Genomic DNA, 16,943 nt, shown 5'->3' with positions numbered 1-16,943 from the left:
GAAAAGTCAACAAAACAAACAACTGACAAAAATAAATGCCTAAAATAGAATAATTGTATTACGGGCTGACATCCATTCAGTTACAGTTTATGCAGTTACTGTGCGCTGGTTATTGTTTACAGCCTCTCTGATTGGCCTCAGTCTGGCTTTTTTATGATCTGTGCGCTTGTACTGGTCATATAATTTATTCCGATAATGACATCATATCTTCAACACATTCCTGCATTAGGGCTTTGTATAGTTTTTCAGTTCTGATACCGGTACCGATACTTTGATTTCAGTACTGATTCCTGAGCGAGACCTTTTTGTTTGATATATCATTTTATATTACGAACTGAAAGTGGATGTGGGCTTAAAACAGAAGTGAATGCGGAATGAAATTTAGTCAGCCAGTCAGCAGACTAGACTTCTGAACAAGCATGCTTAGTGGCTCATAGATGCTGATAAGACTGACTCTGTAGATGTTGAATTCAGTCGCTACCGGGTCAGAGTTTTGATGTCATTAATATGCTTTATACTTTTCTCCAGTGAGGTAATTTGCAGTTTATAATTGTCCTTTATAGCAGTCAGTCCAAAAAGCACAACCTGAACTGCATACTCCTGGATTGTTACGTTTGATAAAAGCGTGTTTTCGTGATGTCCATATCTTTCCATTGACCACTAAGTAAAAACGATCCACCAACGTTACCTTTTTCCCCAACTTGCCCAGTCAGGCAAGTGACCTGAAAGTTCACAGTCCCAAACCAAATTTCTACTGTTCCAAATCTTTGTATTTTAAAATAATATTTAAATATAAATAAGCACACCATGCTTATATAAACAAGATCACCAAAGTAAACCTAATAATTGAAACAAAGTTTTTAACAAAACTGCTCAAATGTCTACCAGTGAATTTTATTTCTATTTAATTCTAAATACAATCACATTAAAGTTATTAATAATCTTAACATTAGCATTAACTAGTTAGCAAATATTACCTTCTGCGAGCCATGTCAGTACAATAAGCTGCCAAGTTCCGGTCCATTTTTAATGTGAAGGTCTATCTCATGTGGATAGCCGATGAGAGGTTTTTCTTTTTTGACTGTGTGATATGCTGTTGTGACTAACTTGTTCAACTTGGAATCTGCTGCACTGTTCATCCGTCATATGTCCAGTGGTCCAGACATGCTAGCGGCTTTTTCCTCTGCTATACGTGCAGCGTGAGAGGCTTGTCTTTAGGGCTGAAAGATTAGTCAGTTTTATATCAGAAATCACAATTTGAAAGCATGAAATTTTTAAATCACAAGAGCTGCAACTTTTGTTACAGATATTGGGAAATTTCACCTAATAACGTGGAGCTTGTGAACTCCTGTGACATCACAACCACAAATAACTGGCAGGCTGGTGCACCGTGTTATTAGTCTCAAGCCAGGAAAAGGACACGCTCATCTTCTTAGTCAAAAAAAGTCTCATACCTCAATTTATACCTCAATTATGAACAATCGCAATATTGGTCAGAATTAGATATTTTGCTAGAGTCGTTCAGCCCTACTTGTCATGACACTCGAGTGACCATTTTCTAAAAGTTGTAGCTTATTTTACTAGAACTTCTAATGTTACAGTAACATTTGTTGATATTTGGCCTTATTTTAAGCATGTCTTATATTGGCACTCCTGCCTCCAGTGCCACTCAAGTGTGGCGTGCTGGTACCTCTGCAGGGTTACATATGTGGTCACATATGCTTGTGGAATGTAGATTAAGTCCCAGCTCTTTGCCTGAGGTCCCTGCATAGCTCAGATAGCAATCCTTATAGAGATTCCTAGCAGTATTTCATGCAGTGCTGCAGGCAGGCCAACCAGGACAAACCCAGGCAGTGGATCGTATTGGAACATCTCCTGTATGCTGGTCTATGTACCTATGTGGAGTTGCAAAGAATGTGGAAAGTCCTTCCTTGCTAGCCACTACTTCCAGTTTTCTGCATTCCAACTTGTTCAAAAGTGATCAAGCGTGTCTGTGTGTGCAGCATTCCTGCAGTGGGATACCTGAGAAAGATCTGTGGGCAGAATTGAGTGCAGATTGCGACAAATAACCACCCCCACCCCCACCCCCACCCCCACCCCCAACCCCAGCAGTGTGACTGGCATACTGCAGCTGGAACCCCTGTATGCTGTTGAGATTCTTATTCATGGTAGAAATATTAATCTTTTGGTTTGTTAGTGGGACGAGGCCAAGGCAACTTGCAAAAACAGGATGTAGCATTTGGTCCTTGATGATAGTGATCACATAAATAAGAAACTTGTTGGCACTGCTGTGACAAATGTCATTTGGACAGTTTATGACAATTGTTTGATTAGTTTGATTTGTAGATTAATCAAATGACAGTTGATGGATTCGCTTATTCATGCACATTTAATATTATCATAATCATTTACTACGAAAACAGAACAAGTTGGTTCACGTTTATGTTTGTTTTTAGGGTTTGTTTTTGAACTCACTAGGGTTAACAAATTTCAGGCTATGTGCCATGCATCCAGCCCCCGGGTCCCAATGAAAGCTGCGAGAGCCAGCAGAAAGGCAAGGCCCGAATCCCGAACACCACCGACTGACACGAGTGACGACAGGAAGGGGATGTCACCCGCCAGAGAGGGGACGACTACGCCTCACGTTCGTTACAGGTGGACGAGCTGTGGAGCGAGGGCCTGGGCGGCGGAGTTCGCAGCTCACATCCCACCTTCGTGCCTTTCATGGCCATCATCGTCATTCTCCCCTCTTTGGTGGCTGACGTCCTCCTGCCGTCACTCACATCCCTCAGTGTTAGGGATTTGGGCTCTGCCTTCCCGCTGGCTCTCATGGCTTTCGTTGGGGTCCAGGGGAATGAGTGCATGGCACACACTAGTTCACCCAAATGTTAATTTAAGGTTTTTAGGTTAATTTTTGGATTAAGGTTAAGGATTTTGCCTATAGCTAGAGTGCAAATATATGACTGGCTGGTACAAGATGTTTAGCACTCAGCTAGGGCTGCACGATATATTGTTGTATCACGATATATTGTTGTATCACGATATTGGATTTTTCAGTATCACAGAAAGCTGTAATATGCAAACAAACCATCTAACCAATCACTGCATGTTTTATATAACTAAAAACTCGAGATAGCACAATAAAACCTTTTTCCCCACTATTTATATTGAGTATCAGCTGATACAGATCTGATATTTCTTCTGAAATTTCTAAGCTACAAACTATTTTCATTTGAAGCATTTTAACTAAGATCACATTAAGCAACTAAAAGTTGTCTCTCATCGTCAAACTACTCAAACACTTTGCTACACCACAAGAATAATGACGCTGTTTACAACCTCAGGATTGATCTGTTACAGGATAGAGCTCCATACCAGCCTGTGTTGTTGTGCTGTCTACTAAAAGCTGCTAGAGAGCAGGCAGGAAGAATGTGGCCAGTAGCTAGAGCAGAAAGCTGGCATTATGTGTGGTGAGCATTCACACCAGTCATGGATGGTCTTTACATGTTTGAATGAATCAAGACACCAACAAAGGTAAATAATTTTGGTCAGAGTAATGCAGGCTGATCCATAAACTTTACTGTCACATTACTGATTCACCTGTGTGATTTAATACATAGCCAGGCATAATGCAGTCACAGAATGAAGCAGTACAGTTTCTGCATAAATTCTCTGAACTCTGTGCTCAGAAGGCATGGCTGTCTTTGCTATGATTCCTCGTAGATTGTCTTTGTTAGAAACCGGACCAACACTTTGAGATGACTGAAGTGTCACACCGTGTTAGACACATGGTAAACTCTGTGGCACTGACAAAGCAGAAGTGGTGGAGTTGAGCGTTTGGCAATTTCCGGCATGAAGTCATTTTGTTTCATGAATATATCACTGTTTTTAAAACATGATGGTTTTAGATTTCTGTGTTCAGACAAATACGTCCACATGTTGGCTAACATTTTACTATGGTACTGCAATTTTATTATTTTATGCTTGTGTTGGATGAGAGATCAGTCCTGTTTATGTGGTGTTGGCAACACTCTTTAAAGATGGTTCTTCAGGGGTTCTTTAGTAAAGAAAATGGTTCTGTATATAACCATATACACTCAAAGAACACTTTGCATGATTTACTGATGCAAAGAACCCTTTAATGGCTCTTTAGATTGATGGAGAATGTGCTATAGATGGTTCCTTATAGACCCTTTTTGAAAAGGGTTCTATATAGCACCAAATAGGGTTTTTCCATTGTTACAACATCAAGCTTGTAACAAAGAAATTATCCTTTTTGGAGCCATGTAGAACCCTTTTCAAAAAGTTTCTATGTAGAACCATATAAAACACATTCTCCATCAATCTGAAGAGCCCTTTCATGGTGCAAAGAACCCTTTAATCATGCAAGGGGCTCTTTGAGTGTTCATGGTTCTATATAGAAGCATTTTCTTTAAAGAACACTTGAAGAACCATTTTTTTCAAGGGTGTATAATTTGCATTTTTGTCTTTCTTTTGCTGATGTTGGATTGACTCACAGTCAAAAGGAGGGTCAGAATCGGCTACACTCTTAAATATAAAGGTGCCTAAAAGGTTCTTTGAATCAAAACCATACACTCTTAAAAAAGATTGTTCTTCAAGGGTTATTCAGTAAAGACAGTGGTTCTGTATAGAATCATGAAGACTCAAAGAACTATTTGCATGTTTAAATGTCTGCTATTGTTACAGTGTCAGGCTTGTGTACAATAGAAGAACCTTTTTGGTGCTATATAGAACCATATACAACACATTCTCCAAGAACCATTTCACAATGCAAAGAACCCTTGAAGCATGCAAAGAACCATTTGCATGCTTAAACCATGTCAGTTTATGCCTTTTACATAGCATTGAACAGAACTACATGAACCAATGAGGCCTGATCTTAGGTCAGTGTTCTTATGCTGGGGTGGTTGATAAGTAAGGGCCAGTTTTTTTGTTAAAGACTCTTTTTGGTTTAAAAGGATTTTTCCTGAAGAACTGCGTAACATTTTCATAAATGAAATGGTTCTTTAGGAAAACAAAAGCTGTTCTCCTGTGGTGTCACTTGAAAGAACTCTTTTGGCAGAAGAATGGACAACAAACTAAGTCGTTTCCTTTTAGCGAAATACTAGTGGGCCAGACTGTTTAAGCCAGATTTGAAGTAGGCCTGTCACAGTTATCCCATAATCACCTTATTGCAGCTGTTTAAGCTGATCACAATTATTTGATAGCTTTCACAATCATATTTTTATGTTAAAACAAAGTGGTTTGGGTGTGTTTTCATCTGTTGGGTTTAGGAAAAAACATGTAAATTAAAAGAATGGAGAGCGCGTTTATTGAGGTGTGGGTTTTAAGAAAAAGAACTAAAGTTTTAAATTCTGTCTAGTAGCTCCTTTGGTGGGCAGTGATGAGAAATGTTTGTTTTTTTTGAGGTCAGTCTGTTTCTGTCCTCTAGTTGGGAGATGCCGAGTATTGACCGCTAGTAAGCAAGACAGCCGATCTTAATAGTTGCGTACAGTAAACAAAAAAGGCGCTTTAATTTGTTAATCGCAATTATTTATATGGAAATTGTCAGCTGAAATTTCACTGTGTTCACTTACAAACATAATTTGGCCATATAATGACTTGGATTGACTCTCAGGCAGAGCTTTTATGACATTTTTATGACGCCGCTTTCTGCAGCATCACACATCATGACAGCTTTATGATACCAAAACAAACAGGAGTGGCAAAAGGTGAAAGGGCCACACTTTGAGGGGGATGAAGAAAGCTCCCTTATGTTTAACCATTGTGGTGTTTTACCTATTCAACCTGTATTGTTGAAGCTAAATAGGGTGAGACACATTGAGTTTCCCAGTGACGCACCATCTGAGGTGTTGTCTTAGCATTGAGAGATCGCAGGTTTGAAGCCCTGACCTAACTAGTGTGTAATTATTGGGCTCATACTGATGAAACCATGGTCAACATTGGACATTGTTATCAGTCAGGCTGTACTAACAATAGGTTTCAGTTGTTTAAATGAAAGGGTGAAAAGAAGCTTTAAATGTTCATTTGGGCATTCACAATGTAAAGTTAGACTATAAATTGACTAGTCTTAAGTACAGCTCTTGATTTGGTCCAGTTTCTTAGACTGGGCATGTAATCACAGCTATTGAGTGAGTGAGACTTGGTTGGGGTTTACATGATAACAAACCTTTCCATAAATAAAATAAGTAAATAAAACATGAAGTAGAACTAACTTAGGGTGGATAATATAGTGCTGCTTGGTCTTGTGGTAAGTCTACATGTTTTGTGTTCAGCCTGTTTCATTGCAGGGAAAAAATAGCTCATCCATAAATGAGTCATTCTGCACCTTTCATCCTCCTCCTCCTTTTTAGTGTAATGACTACGCTGCCTCATAAGTGTGTCAGTCTTTTGTTGTTCACTCAAGGAATTCCCTCTGCTGAAGGCTCCAGTGAAGTTCGTTGGCTGTCGTTCACGTTCTGACTGTTGTTCTTCACTATTTGTGCCGTGAGCGTCATGTGACTTAACCTACCAGGCCCGATAACTTGCTTGTACGAGTTTGAGATGGCTGATTACACGCAAGTGCGGTTTAAAAAAATAGGATTGGATGACAGGACGTTCAAAGTGTGTCACGTCAGATATGTTCTCTTAGGTTTATGGTACTATGTTATGTTTAAGGTATGGTTAGTTAAGGTTAGTAGGGCATGAGTAGTGCTGAATGATATACCAGTATTGGGCGATGTGCAGCAATATTCATTTTTAGTTTTAGACTTCTTTACAGTGGTGGTGATAGGAACCAGGTGTCGCGATGTATACGGCAGAAATATAGCCATTTTCTTCTCTATGCAAAACCACCAGTGGACCTACACGTGTTTTCTGATATTTTAAAAGAAATGTTGATGATGTTTTCACTGGACTGTTTGGCAAAATTGGCACAGATGTATCGTAAAACAATGTCTGCTTGTCATTCATCATTACATTTGGCTTCTTTTAGATTTTTCAGTTGCACCATAAATGCTGCACCATTTAAGGTGGAATGGGAAATTTGAGTAAGATATTTCAGTCCCTTGTGCTCTGTGGAACGGCTGCCTCCAGCTATTAGACCCCGTTTACACCTGGTCACTTCATGTGTCTAGTATCTGGATTGTATCCTGGTAAGATTTTATCGAAGTGTATTTACACTTGGTAGTCAGATGCGTCTCGGGTTAGTCACATTGCTGCGGCTCTCACTATTGGCCAGATTAAAGGAATATCAGCTGATCGCCTATTAGGTCTGAAATACCGCCATTCTTTTCCAGCAGTATGTCTGTGACATTGGAAACATTCTGTTCCATAAAGCAGCAATGTCCCTGTTGCAACACCAGCAGAAATACATTGTTTAAGGGCAGAGACTTTATAAAGAAAGGGACCGTTCCCTATTTAAAATATGAACAGGAAGGCTTGTAATGCTCAACATGCCATCTGTTTGCAGAGAAAGTCCTGCCCTTCAAGAAAAAGAGCCAATCAGGTCGTTGGTTTTGCCACGAGTGGAGAGGAGTTGAGGATGCTGTAGAGTTAGCTCATTATGGAGATTAGAGGCAGAACAGCCCGAAAAATCATGTTTTTTTTGTTTGTTATTGAGCCAGACGCTACAAACTATTAATGCGATTTTCGTCAGATTTTACTGGTGATTTCAAGTATGTTTTAGAAAGAGTAATTTGACCTTCGGTTTTGAGTATTTCGGTTTCTCCTCGTTCAAAGACAGCAGAGTCTGGTCTTGTATGGCTGTAAATAACTACCTGGTGGCATTGCAAAGATGGCCACCAAATGAACAGACTCTCCCATAAGGAATTTGGTAAGGTTCACTTTAAGCAGAGGTGTCCAGTCTTATTTACAAAAGGCTGGTGTGGCTGCAGGTTTTTATTCAAAACAAGCAGACGTATCCCTTTGCGGATGAAATTGGACACCTCTGCTTTAGAGTGTTTTTTTTTTATTTGTTTTTTATTTTCCCCAATTTTCTCTTCAATTTAGTTGTATCCAATTCTGCCCCCTGTTTAGGACTCCCCCAATCGCACAATACCACCAGTGCTAGGAGGGCGAAGGATAGCACAGGCTTCCTTCGAGACCTGTGAAACACCACTGCATCTTTTCAAACTGCGGCTAACACAACTTTAGAGTAACTTTGGTTAAAAAGCTATGCTGAGTGTGTAAGACCTTTTTTAGGATAAAGTAGTAGCGCTCGGGAAGCAAACGTTTGTTAACTAAGTAAAACTAAATATCTTATGATGCCGTTATACGTGGGGTCACCAGGTTTACTGAGGTCAAGCCAGTGTGGCTGCAGGTTTTCAATTCCAACCAAACAGGAGCAAACCTTATTTAACATATCCTGTGTTCATGAGAACTCAGAGCTTCCTACTTCACACCCCAAAGTATTCACACTACTTCAGCTGTTTGAGGTTGCGGGGAAAAACGGATGCTCATAGTAGCCTAGCACTTGTTTGGCTGATTTGAGTGTATAAAAACTCTGTGACGCCTTAAAATCCCTGACGTATTACTTACTAAGGCTTATTATTTAGTAACTACAGGGACGTCAGTGCAAACTGGCTGAGCTATTCTTAGGTTATAAAAGTAATATAAACTTGGACATTTAAGGGGTTAAAACGTTAAAGTGGTGTGTTTTATTTTAAATGTGGGTGTGGACTGTGGCATTACACTGTTTAGTATAGCACCAAAAATAACATGAAAGTGCACCAATCTTAGACTCTTGGAAGCATGCAGTTAGTCAAGTATCCTTCTGCAATTAGCGACATCATGCACTAAAAGAAATTTAAAAGTCATTGTTCTGTGTGCGCTGCTGTGTTGATGTCTCATAATTGCTGCTTAGAAGTTAGAGCTCTTGAGGAACAACAACTTTCAAAGTGGGAATTATGAGTTGGGTAGCCATTTAAATGGATTTTCCCACTTGAAAGTCTGCAACTTCCCAGTTCCCACAGGACTGAGACCAACAGATTTAACAGCTGAAGTCAGGTGTGCTTCTCCTTGATTGGACTGAGAGCCTGTTCTGCCCTTTTTGGGCAAGACTGGTGACCCCTGCTGTAATACATTTGGAATTTGTGATTATTATTGAATCAGCTTGGTCAGAGGCTTATGCTGCGTTCAGGTGCTCATCTGAAGGTTGTGTATACCAGATGGTTAACTAGTAAACACAACTTCATTTCGTTCGGGTGCTTGCTCGTAGATCCGCCCACTACATGGAAAAAGAAAGCATAGAGGTCTGGAGATGTCATATCCTGCTTCTTCTTTGCTGTGTTAAAAAGCACATGGATCTGATAGAAGCTCTTCAGGTTTGTAATGTTTCACATTCACTGCAAGTTTAGCATTTTTCGCTCATGTAAAAGGTGAAAGGTCACGTTATGTGTCATATCTTGTAAAAAACTCATGTATCGTCTAGAATCTCATGATTGCCAGTTGTAAATATGACTTTGTCGGCCGTTCTAGTGCAGTTTACAAGAGGGAAATTTGGTATTTCCCAGTTTCTGACGCCACTCTAACGCAGCATTAATCTAATGGTGAAGAAAGCGAGTTCTTACCCTCCGCTATATGGCTAAAATAAAATAATTTCCCTCTGGGATCAATAAAGTATTCTGATTCTTATAATGGAAAAAAAAAAATTGAGGGGTGTTCTAGGGAGCTTTACCCCTAACTTAAGAATAGCTCAGGCAGTTTGCATTGTAGTCTGTATAGGATGGAAATATAAGGAATCTTTGACTTTCTGCTGTTTATTATGAAATGTGACAATTAAGAACTGACATTCATGTAAAGCGCTGTTTAACTAAAACTGCTGGGGTATAAAATAAATATATAAATCCTAAATATAAGATTATATCAGTCAGAAGTTCTGGGGTTTAGCCCCTTAAAACGAGTAAGGGTCAGATGTGCTTTGCTGGGGTTTGTTTGTGTTTGGCTTGATTTGAACTTAATTTCTAGCTTGTTTCCCAGATAAGGAAAAAAAGTCTTTGTAAACTGTGTTTTCCCCCAAGGACTGTTGGAGGACAGGACTTCCTGTCACCATGTGAAGCATTCTTTAGATATTCTCTCTGGTGTTTTCTTTCATGTCTGCTGTGTTTTTAGGCTCCGCTTTATACAGGAACTGATCCACATTCTCCACCCAGATAACCTGGCAGGACACATCTCATTCATGCAAAAAAACAAAGAAGAAATGAACGTTTCTGCTTTGGTCAGCTGGTATTTTGCTGTTTGAATGTCTACACGTTGTTCTTCGGTTTGTATTTGGCTTTTAAAAGCCACGTTGCTTTACCATATCTGAGCAATGCTAACGCTTAGGAAACACATTGTTAACCATTGTGATTTACCACTAATACAATAGACCTAATAATGTTTCTCTGTCTGTGTTTCTTGGCCTGTGTCTCTCTGCCCTTTTTGGTCACTCCTAATCATCTGTTCTCTGACTACATGGAAATGAGTGATCTACATTTAATCCAAGCTTTGAGCACTTTGCCAAAAAAAGTTTTTGGCTGATGTGTTTACTGGTAAAATGATGCGTTCTAAACGAAGGATCTCACTGTTACTTTTTTCTGCCGAATAATTTGGAGATACATGGTTTTGTTCTAACAGCAGTTTTATACAGTAGTGTCCAAAGATCAGAGACCACGCTTCATTTATTTTAGTACAAGTTCCTTAAATTTTCAGGTGAGATTTCTGAGCAGAATCAATGTATGATAATCCACTTGCATAAGGAAAATCAAAGTCAAAGCAAGAAAACTGAAAAAAAACAGAAGTTTTCAAAACTGGACTGCTGAGAAAAGGAAATGGACAAAAAGGAGGAAAATTTGCACTGGAGTATAAATTTGTGCTGTATCGCGAGAAGCAGAAAATGCCACCAACTTCTAAGATTGAAATTTGTAGGTGTGGAAAAATACGTATCACCTAATTATTGCCAGTTCATTGGGATGGAAAAAGTTTTTTTTTTTTTTGTTTTTTTTTGTGAGTTTAATACAGAATTTGCGTCAGCCCTACGTTGAGCCTAAGCACAGATACTATCTTACTAGGTCAACCAACTAACCGTTGTATTACACAAAAAGTGATAGCGATTCACCGGTTGGTTCAGCCATGTATTTGTTTTACTTACCTTATTTGGTGTCTTCTTTGTAATGTAACAAGTAATGAAAGTTTAGGGCACTCAAAATATTTTTGGATTGCATATGATTTTATTAGATTGGCACTGTAGCTCAGCTGCAGAAGCAAAGGAGCAAACATGCCTTGGCTGATGGACTGCATTTGGAGTTATTCATGTAAATTAGTCCTTTAAGCCAGTGGTTCTTAACGTGGGCCTCACTGACCCCCTCAGAACCACTGCTGTAAACCATCCCCTGAACCGTCCTGCTGCGCTGAGATGATTTATAGGGGTGTGATGATGCATCATGACATTGTAATATTGCTGTGAAAAACTCTGGTAATGCGTTGTAGAGAATGGCATTCTGTTAATTAAGGCACTGAATTCAGCTGTATTGTTTGATCTTCATGGTTCATACACAGCCAGCAGCAGTCAGGATAGGGCTGGGCAGTATGACAGTGTAGATCATTATCGTGATAAATTGTCACAATGCAATACAATACGCTTTTCTGAACGTATCATAAATATCGACAGTGCTTGTAGACACTGACCAACTGCGTGATTCATTGTAAAGGAGCAAAGTTAGTCCTGTTTAATTGGGTTTAGTGCAAAACAGTCAAATATTGAATAAAAGCCATTGTATTCATAGTTCCTGATAGTGTTTTTAAAATGTAGCACCACTGGTTCTTTTTCCTGTTTCACCTGATCAGATGTCTGAACAAATAAGTATTGTGACACATATTTTGGAATATTTTCGCAATATTTTGATCACATACCAAAGTCAGAAGAAATGTTGTGTTACTAAGGTGTCTACAAAACACCTTCACCATATCATCTTCCAGGTACACTCAGACCCAGCAGTCTCACCCACAGGACAGAGGCAGCACAAAGCAGAACACTGTGGTTATTTTAGAATCAGAATCACTTTGTTTGACCAAGTATGTGGCACATACAAGAAATTTGTCTTGGTGAGTCACACATTTATGACATGTGACGTACTAAGACGAGATGAGCACACAGACTGTTAACAAGTATTAAACTAAGGGAAAAATACAATAAAATACGAGAGCAAAACATAAAGAATGGCCATGAGGAAGGAACTAGAGAGATGTATGAGTGTCTGTGCATATGACATGCGTGAATTTCTGTACATGTGCAGATATGAATGTCTGTACACATGCAGGTCTGGGTAGACATATACCAGGGGTGTCACACTCAACCGCTATAAGGGTCATATTAAATATTATTAAATATTTTTAATGAACATTTTGCTGTAAACTGAACTGACCATTGTTTATTCAAAAGACACAAAAACTTCAGCAGTAAAATGTGGGCACTTGTAGTAGATCTTGAAATATTACATGAATATTACATGAACACATTAAAAATGTAAACGTCCCCAGGAGCTCGGTCTTTTAAACCTACCTGTTTGAGGTGTAACTGCTGTCCTATAGATTGTTGTTGGAGTAGGAGAGTCAGAGCGGGCTATTATTAATAGAATATTTAAATGCTTTTGCGGCTTGGATAGGATTGTGTCTGATCTGGCCCGCGGGGCTTATATTTGACAAATGGGACATATACTATACAATATGTTATTTATATAATTCTATACAGTATGTTGCAGAATGATGTGAACATTGTTAAAAAAAAACCTTCTGTACAGTTCAAATAAGTGTAGAGGAGTTACTGTAATACGGTCAGGAGGTTTGTTTGGTTTAGTTGAAGTTTAAAGTGTGTGGTGTCCTCTGTGGTTAATGAGTGCTGCGGCTCTGTAGGGGAAAAGCTGGTTTCGGTGGCCTTTTATACATGGTTACCTGAGTGTACAGGTTTTGGCAAGCTCTAGAGAGTCCTAATCGAATTTAAGCCCCCGTTTTGTTCAGCGTGATGTTGGGTTACCTTCTCACCTTTCGTAGCGCTAACAGGCCACCTGTCATAAAGCGCTCTCTCTCTGATGGAAACTTATTGTTGGTAGTTTTTCAGACACAGCTGGATCCGCTACTCCCGAGTTAAAAAATGCATGTTTGACATTTGGCACCGATTAAAAGTTTCCTGTAGTCTAAATATTTAGCCAAAGTTTTGTAGGCTGTCTGAACTGAGCTGCTCTGGGTTTAGAGTTTTCTGTCTCCACATTTTTGCAGTAATAATCTGCTTTTGTTGTTGAGTTATGAGCCGAGTTGCTCCTGTATGGCTCAGTGGGAGAAAATAACACCCTGCTTAGATTTCATGAGGGAAAACAGTAGGAGTGCAGCGATAATGAATTTTTTTTACACTTGGTTTTGATTGACACCCCAAAGAAATAGGTTCAGGCAACAAAGGCAAGAACATTGTTTATTTACTCTTCACCATAAACTGTGGTGCACACACAGCATGGAAATGCAGCACACGTTGGCTGGCTCACATTATTTGCACATAAATTTGTTACGCAGGTCAACCAGAATAAAAGTCAATCCATGGGCAGTTTGCTGTTTACTTTATCATTACCATGACACAATACACCTGTTCTTAGTATTTAAATATGATGAATAATTCCATCACTGAAGAACTGTATGGATCATAAAGACAGATTTACACTCTCAAATAGGGTTCTGTATCATATCAATAAAACGTTCTGTAACTCGTAATAATAGCAGCAACATAGAGAATACAGTTCAAATCTCTATAAGGCTTTGAGTTGCATTTTTCCCCCACTCTGTCTTGAATAGTGTTTTTTGCAGTTTACTCAGTTTCCATAGACTCTGACTGCATTTTCTTGACTCCAACATGTTTGTAGCCCACATAAAAATGGTATATATGGTAATACACCTTCTGTAACATGAAAATATCTCCAAATTTACAATGATATATTTTTGTCATATGTTCCCATATTTGATGTGCAGCTCTTAATTTGGACAAACCAAGCATGGAAACCACTGTGAGAGACTGTGGTGTATCTGTATTTATTACTGCATTTGTCACTGTGTATAAGTGAGGTGTACAGTGAGTTTCCATTGCGGAACAAAACAATTCTTTCTTTCATCCTAGTTAAATAATCAATAATCCAGTTTAGCTGTAACCATGAGGCGCTTAGACAGGCAGTTTTGGAAAACTGAGGCTAACTTTCTGCCTTGAGAAGCATTAAGGGAGTGAGCTTTGCTACCTCCAAATCCTCTTACAGCCCAGATTTTAGCAGATCTAATGTGTGTTGAGCTGTTGGGCAACGAATTTGGGTGGGTTTGCGTGTGGTGTGTGTGTGTGTGTGTGTTTACACACACACACACACACACACACAGCCCCTGCTCACTTTTTCCTGTGTTTACTTAAACCAAGGTGGCTGAGTGCCATGGCAACACTGTTCTGCTCCCTGTCCCCACACACACACACACACACACACACACACACACACACACACGCCAGGTTCCAGGTACTTCAAGAATGTAATGCAAACCGGTTCAAAATCTCCCTGCACTTTTCACTTTTTTAGTAATCTTGTGCAGGAGTGTAAATGGGTGCTGATAAGGCATTTTTTCATCAGGCAGTGTAGTACAGCATGGTACGTAGGGGTGGGCAATATGACCATATTTTATTGCTATCATGATGAATTATGTCACAATATGCCTTTCTGAGTATGTTGAGGATATAGTCAGTACTTAAAGAACACTGACCAACTGAATGATTCATTACAGAGAGAGCACAATTAGGCCTGTATAACTGGATTTAGTGCAATGTAAAAATTGTATTGTATTCATGGTATTTATAAAAAAAAAATTAACATTTACGTTCTTTTTTGTCCGTTACAGTTTAATAAAATCAGAAAAAGTAAGTATTATGGGACATATCATGTATTGTATAGTATTGTGATACTATATTTTTGCCATGTCGTTCAACCCTAATGGTATGGTTGCAAATCATGATCATGCACGTTGTTGTCATTTCCATTGCCAAGCAGGCATGTGTATCTGACTAATGACATTGGAGTAGCTGTAATATAAAAACAATGCAAAAAAAACGGACTTTGGCCAAAAACAGCCGAGGGAAATCAGTATGTTTTCATGTTGGATGAGTAACAGAGGCTGCCTGTTCAGATGAGCTAACAACGTGCTACACTGGATGCTGACTCAATGTCTCCTCAGTGGGCGATGTAGCACCTTATTTTTCAGAGAAACATATTTCACACTTCCATTGTTTATGGACCTTGCTAACATTAGCTAGAGTAGTTAGCCTGGTTAGTGGTGCAGCTGCACTACCTCTGCCTTCTTGGTTACGTCTTTAACATGGCATAAAATGCATGGAGACTCGATCACTGGCCTGGTTTTTGCCCAATTCAGTGGAATCCTAATGTGGACTTTTCTTCTTCTTACAGGTGGACGAAAGCGCCAACCTGTTAGTTTGTCAGAGCAACATGTTTTCACATGTAACATCTTGCAAATATGAGCAAATACAGCACATGTTACTGTAAACATAAAACTGAATGTTGAAAATTGTTGTGGTGCCTTTATTACATTCAGTTAAAACAGCCAATCACCTTGTTGCTAAAGGTGTAAGTGCTAAAAGCCCTCCCTCCTTGCAGATGCATGCGAAGAAGCAGGAATAACCAGACAGCATGTTTTTGTGGGTTATTTGAACCACACGCCTCAGAGTGCTAGTAATGCTATTTTTCTCAGAGTTTACTTGTGATTTTGAAACACGAGTGTGGTTGTCAGTTTCAGATCCGTACTTTCACCATTCAGAGACATGAGACATTTCTTAAAACACTAACTAGCCAGAATCACTGTAATACTTCACACAAAACCAAATGCAAAAGGTAAATTAGTGCTTAAAACTCCTTCATTGGGGCTCCTGCTGTTTGTGTTTACTGTTAGCATTGCATGAAATCTTCTGACCGCCACGCGATCTCCAGAGAACTTTTTACTCTGGTTCTACTGTGCAGTGTGAAAAGAATGTGTGTACACGACCAGGGTGTGGATAGCTCACAAGTGAGGAGCTTCAAAATAAAAAGAACAGCTAATGTTAAAGCTTGTAGTGTGCATAGAAAAAGGTATTTGATCATTATCGGTATCAGATGTTTCTCAACATTTCAGTATCAGTATCAGAAGAGGAAAAAGTGGTATCTTGGCATCTCTTGTTTGTGTGCTTCTGCACTTTGAGTGTAAGCGCTTGTGAAATTCTCCCCAGTTTATGTAATTAGTAAACCATCCTAATTATTCTAACTATGTTTAAGCAGGAGGATTGACGCTTTCTTTATTTTTTTATTTTTATTTTTTTCCCCTCTTTACAGGTTACCTCTACGTTGACTCCCTCTTTGACCCCTCCGGTTTCCCTCTGTCTGAGTGCCATGATGGGGTAAAGATTGACCTGGACACCTGAGCACCACACACCTGGAGCCTCACCTTCACTCTCACCTGAGAACAGGTAACCCTTCCAGAGCAAACCCTCTTCCAGACACTTTCAGAGCTTTGTATAAGGCAAGGCTTGAGCAGTTGAGGCTGTTTGTAACGTGCTGTGCTGCAGCTCTGTAGAGTTTAGCGTTCTGCCTCATTAAACACATCTTATGCAACTCATCAGCTAATTAGCTAAGCCTTCATGAGCTGCAGCCCGTAAGGAACGCAGTTTGCCATCCCTGGGGCCTGTCTGTCCAAGCACAGCGTTCCTGACTACGTTTCAGCTTTACAGAACCTCGGATAACTATTTTCTCTGTTAACAGTGGTTAACAACTTGAAAAATGAGGAAGAGTCAAGCGCTTATTAGCCACATGAAGATTAAAATTAGCATATTTATTATCATCAGTCTAACAGTGTAAAAGTCTAACAGTCATCAGCCTACATTGATCAGAAAAAAGTCACTTAGAATTACC

General features: G+C 39.4%; 1 protein-coding gene across 1 annotated transcript in view; it reads left to right on the top strand.

Annotated features, from left to right (window-relative positions):
- Positions 1 to 16,943, top strand: part of b3gnt2b (UDP-GlcNAc:betaGal beta-1,3-N-acetylglucosaminyltransferase 2b) — a 36,740-nt gene that overhangs the window by 6,102 nt on the left and 13,695 nt on the right. Inside the window, exon 2 of the mRNA XM_036592878.1 lies at positions 16,368 to 16,501. The gene's annotated coding sequence lies outside the window, so the exon portion shown is untranslated. The remainder of the gene's footprint in view (positions 1 to 16,367; positions 16,502 to 16,943) is intronic.

Source organism: Colossoma macropomum, unplaced genomic scaffold, assembly GCF_904425465.1.
Source record: "Colossoma macropomum unplaced genomic scaffold, Colossoma_macropomum, whole genome shotgun sequence".
NCBI lineage: Eukaryota > Metazoa > Chordata > Actinopteri > Characiformes > Serrasalmidae > Colossoma > Colossoma macropomum.
This window is presented reverse-complemented; position numbering and strand designations above follow the sequence as displayed.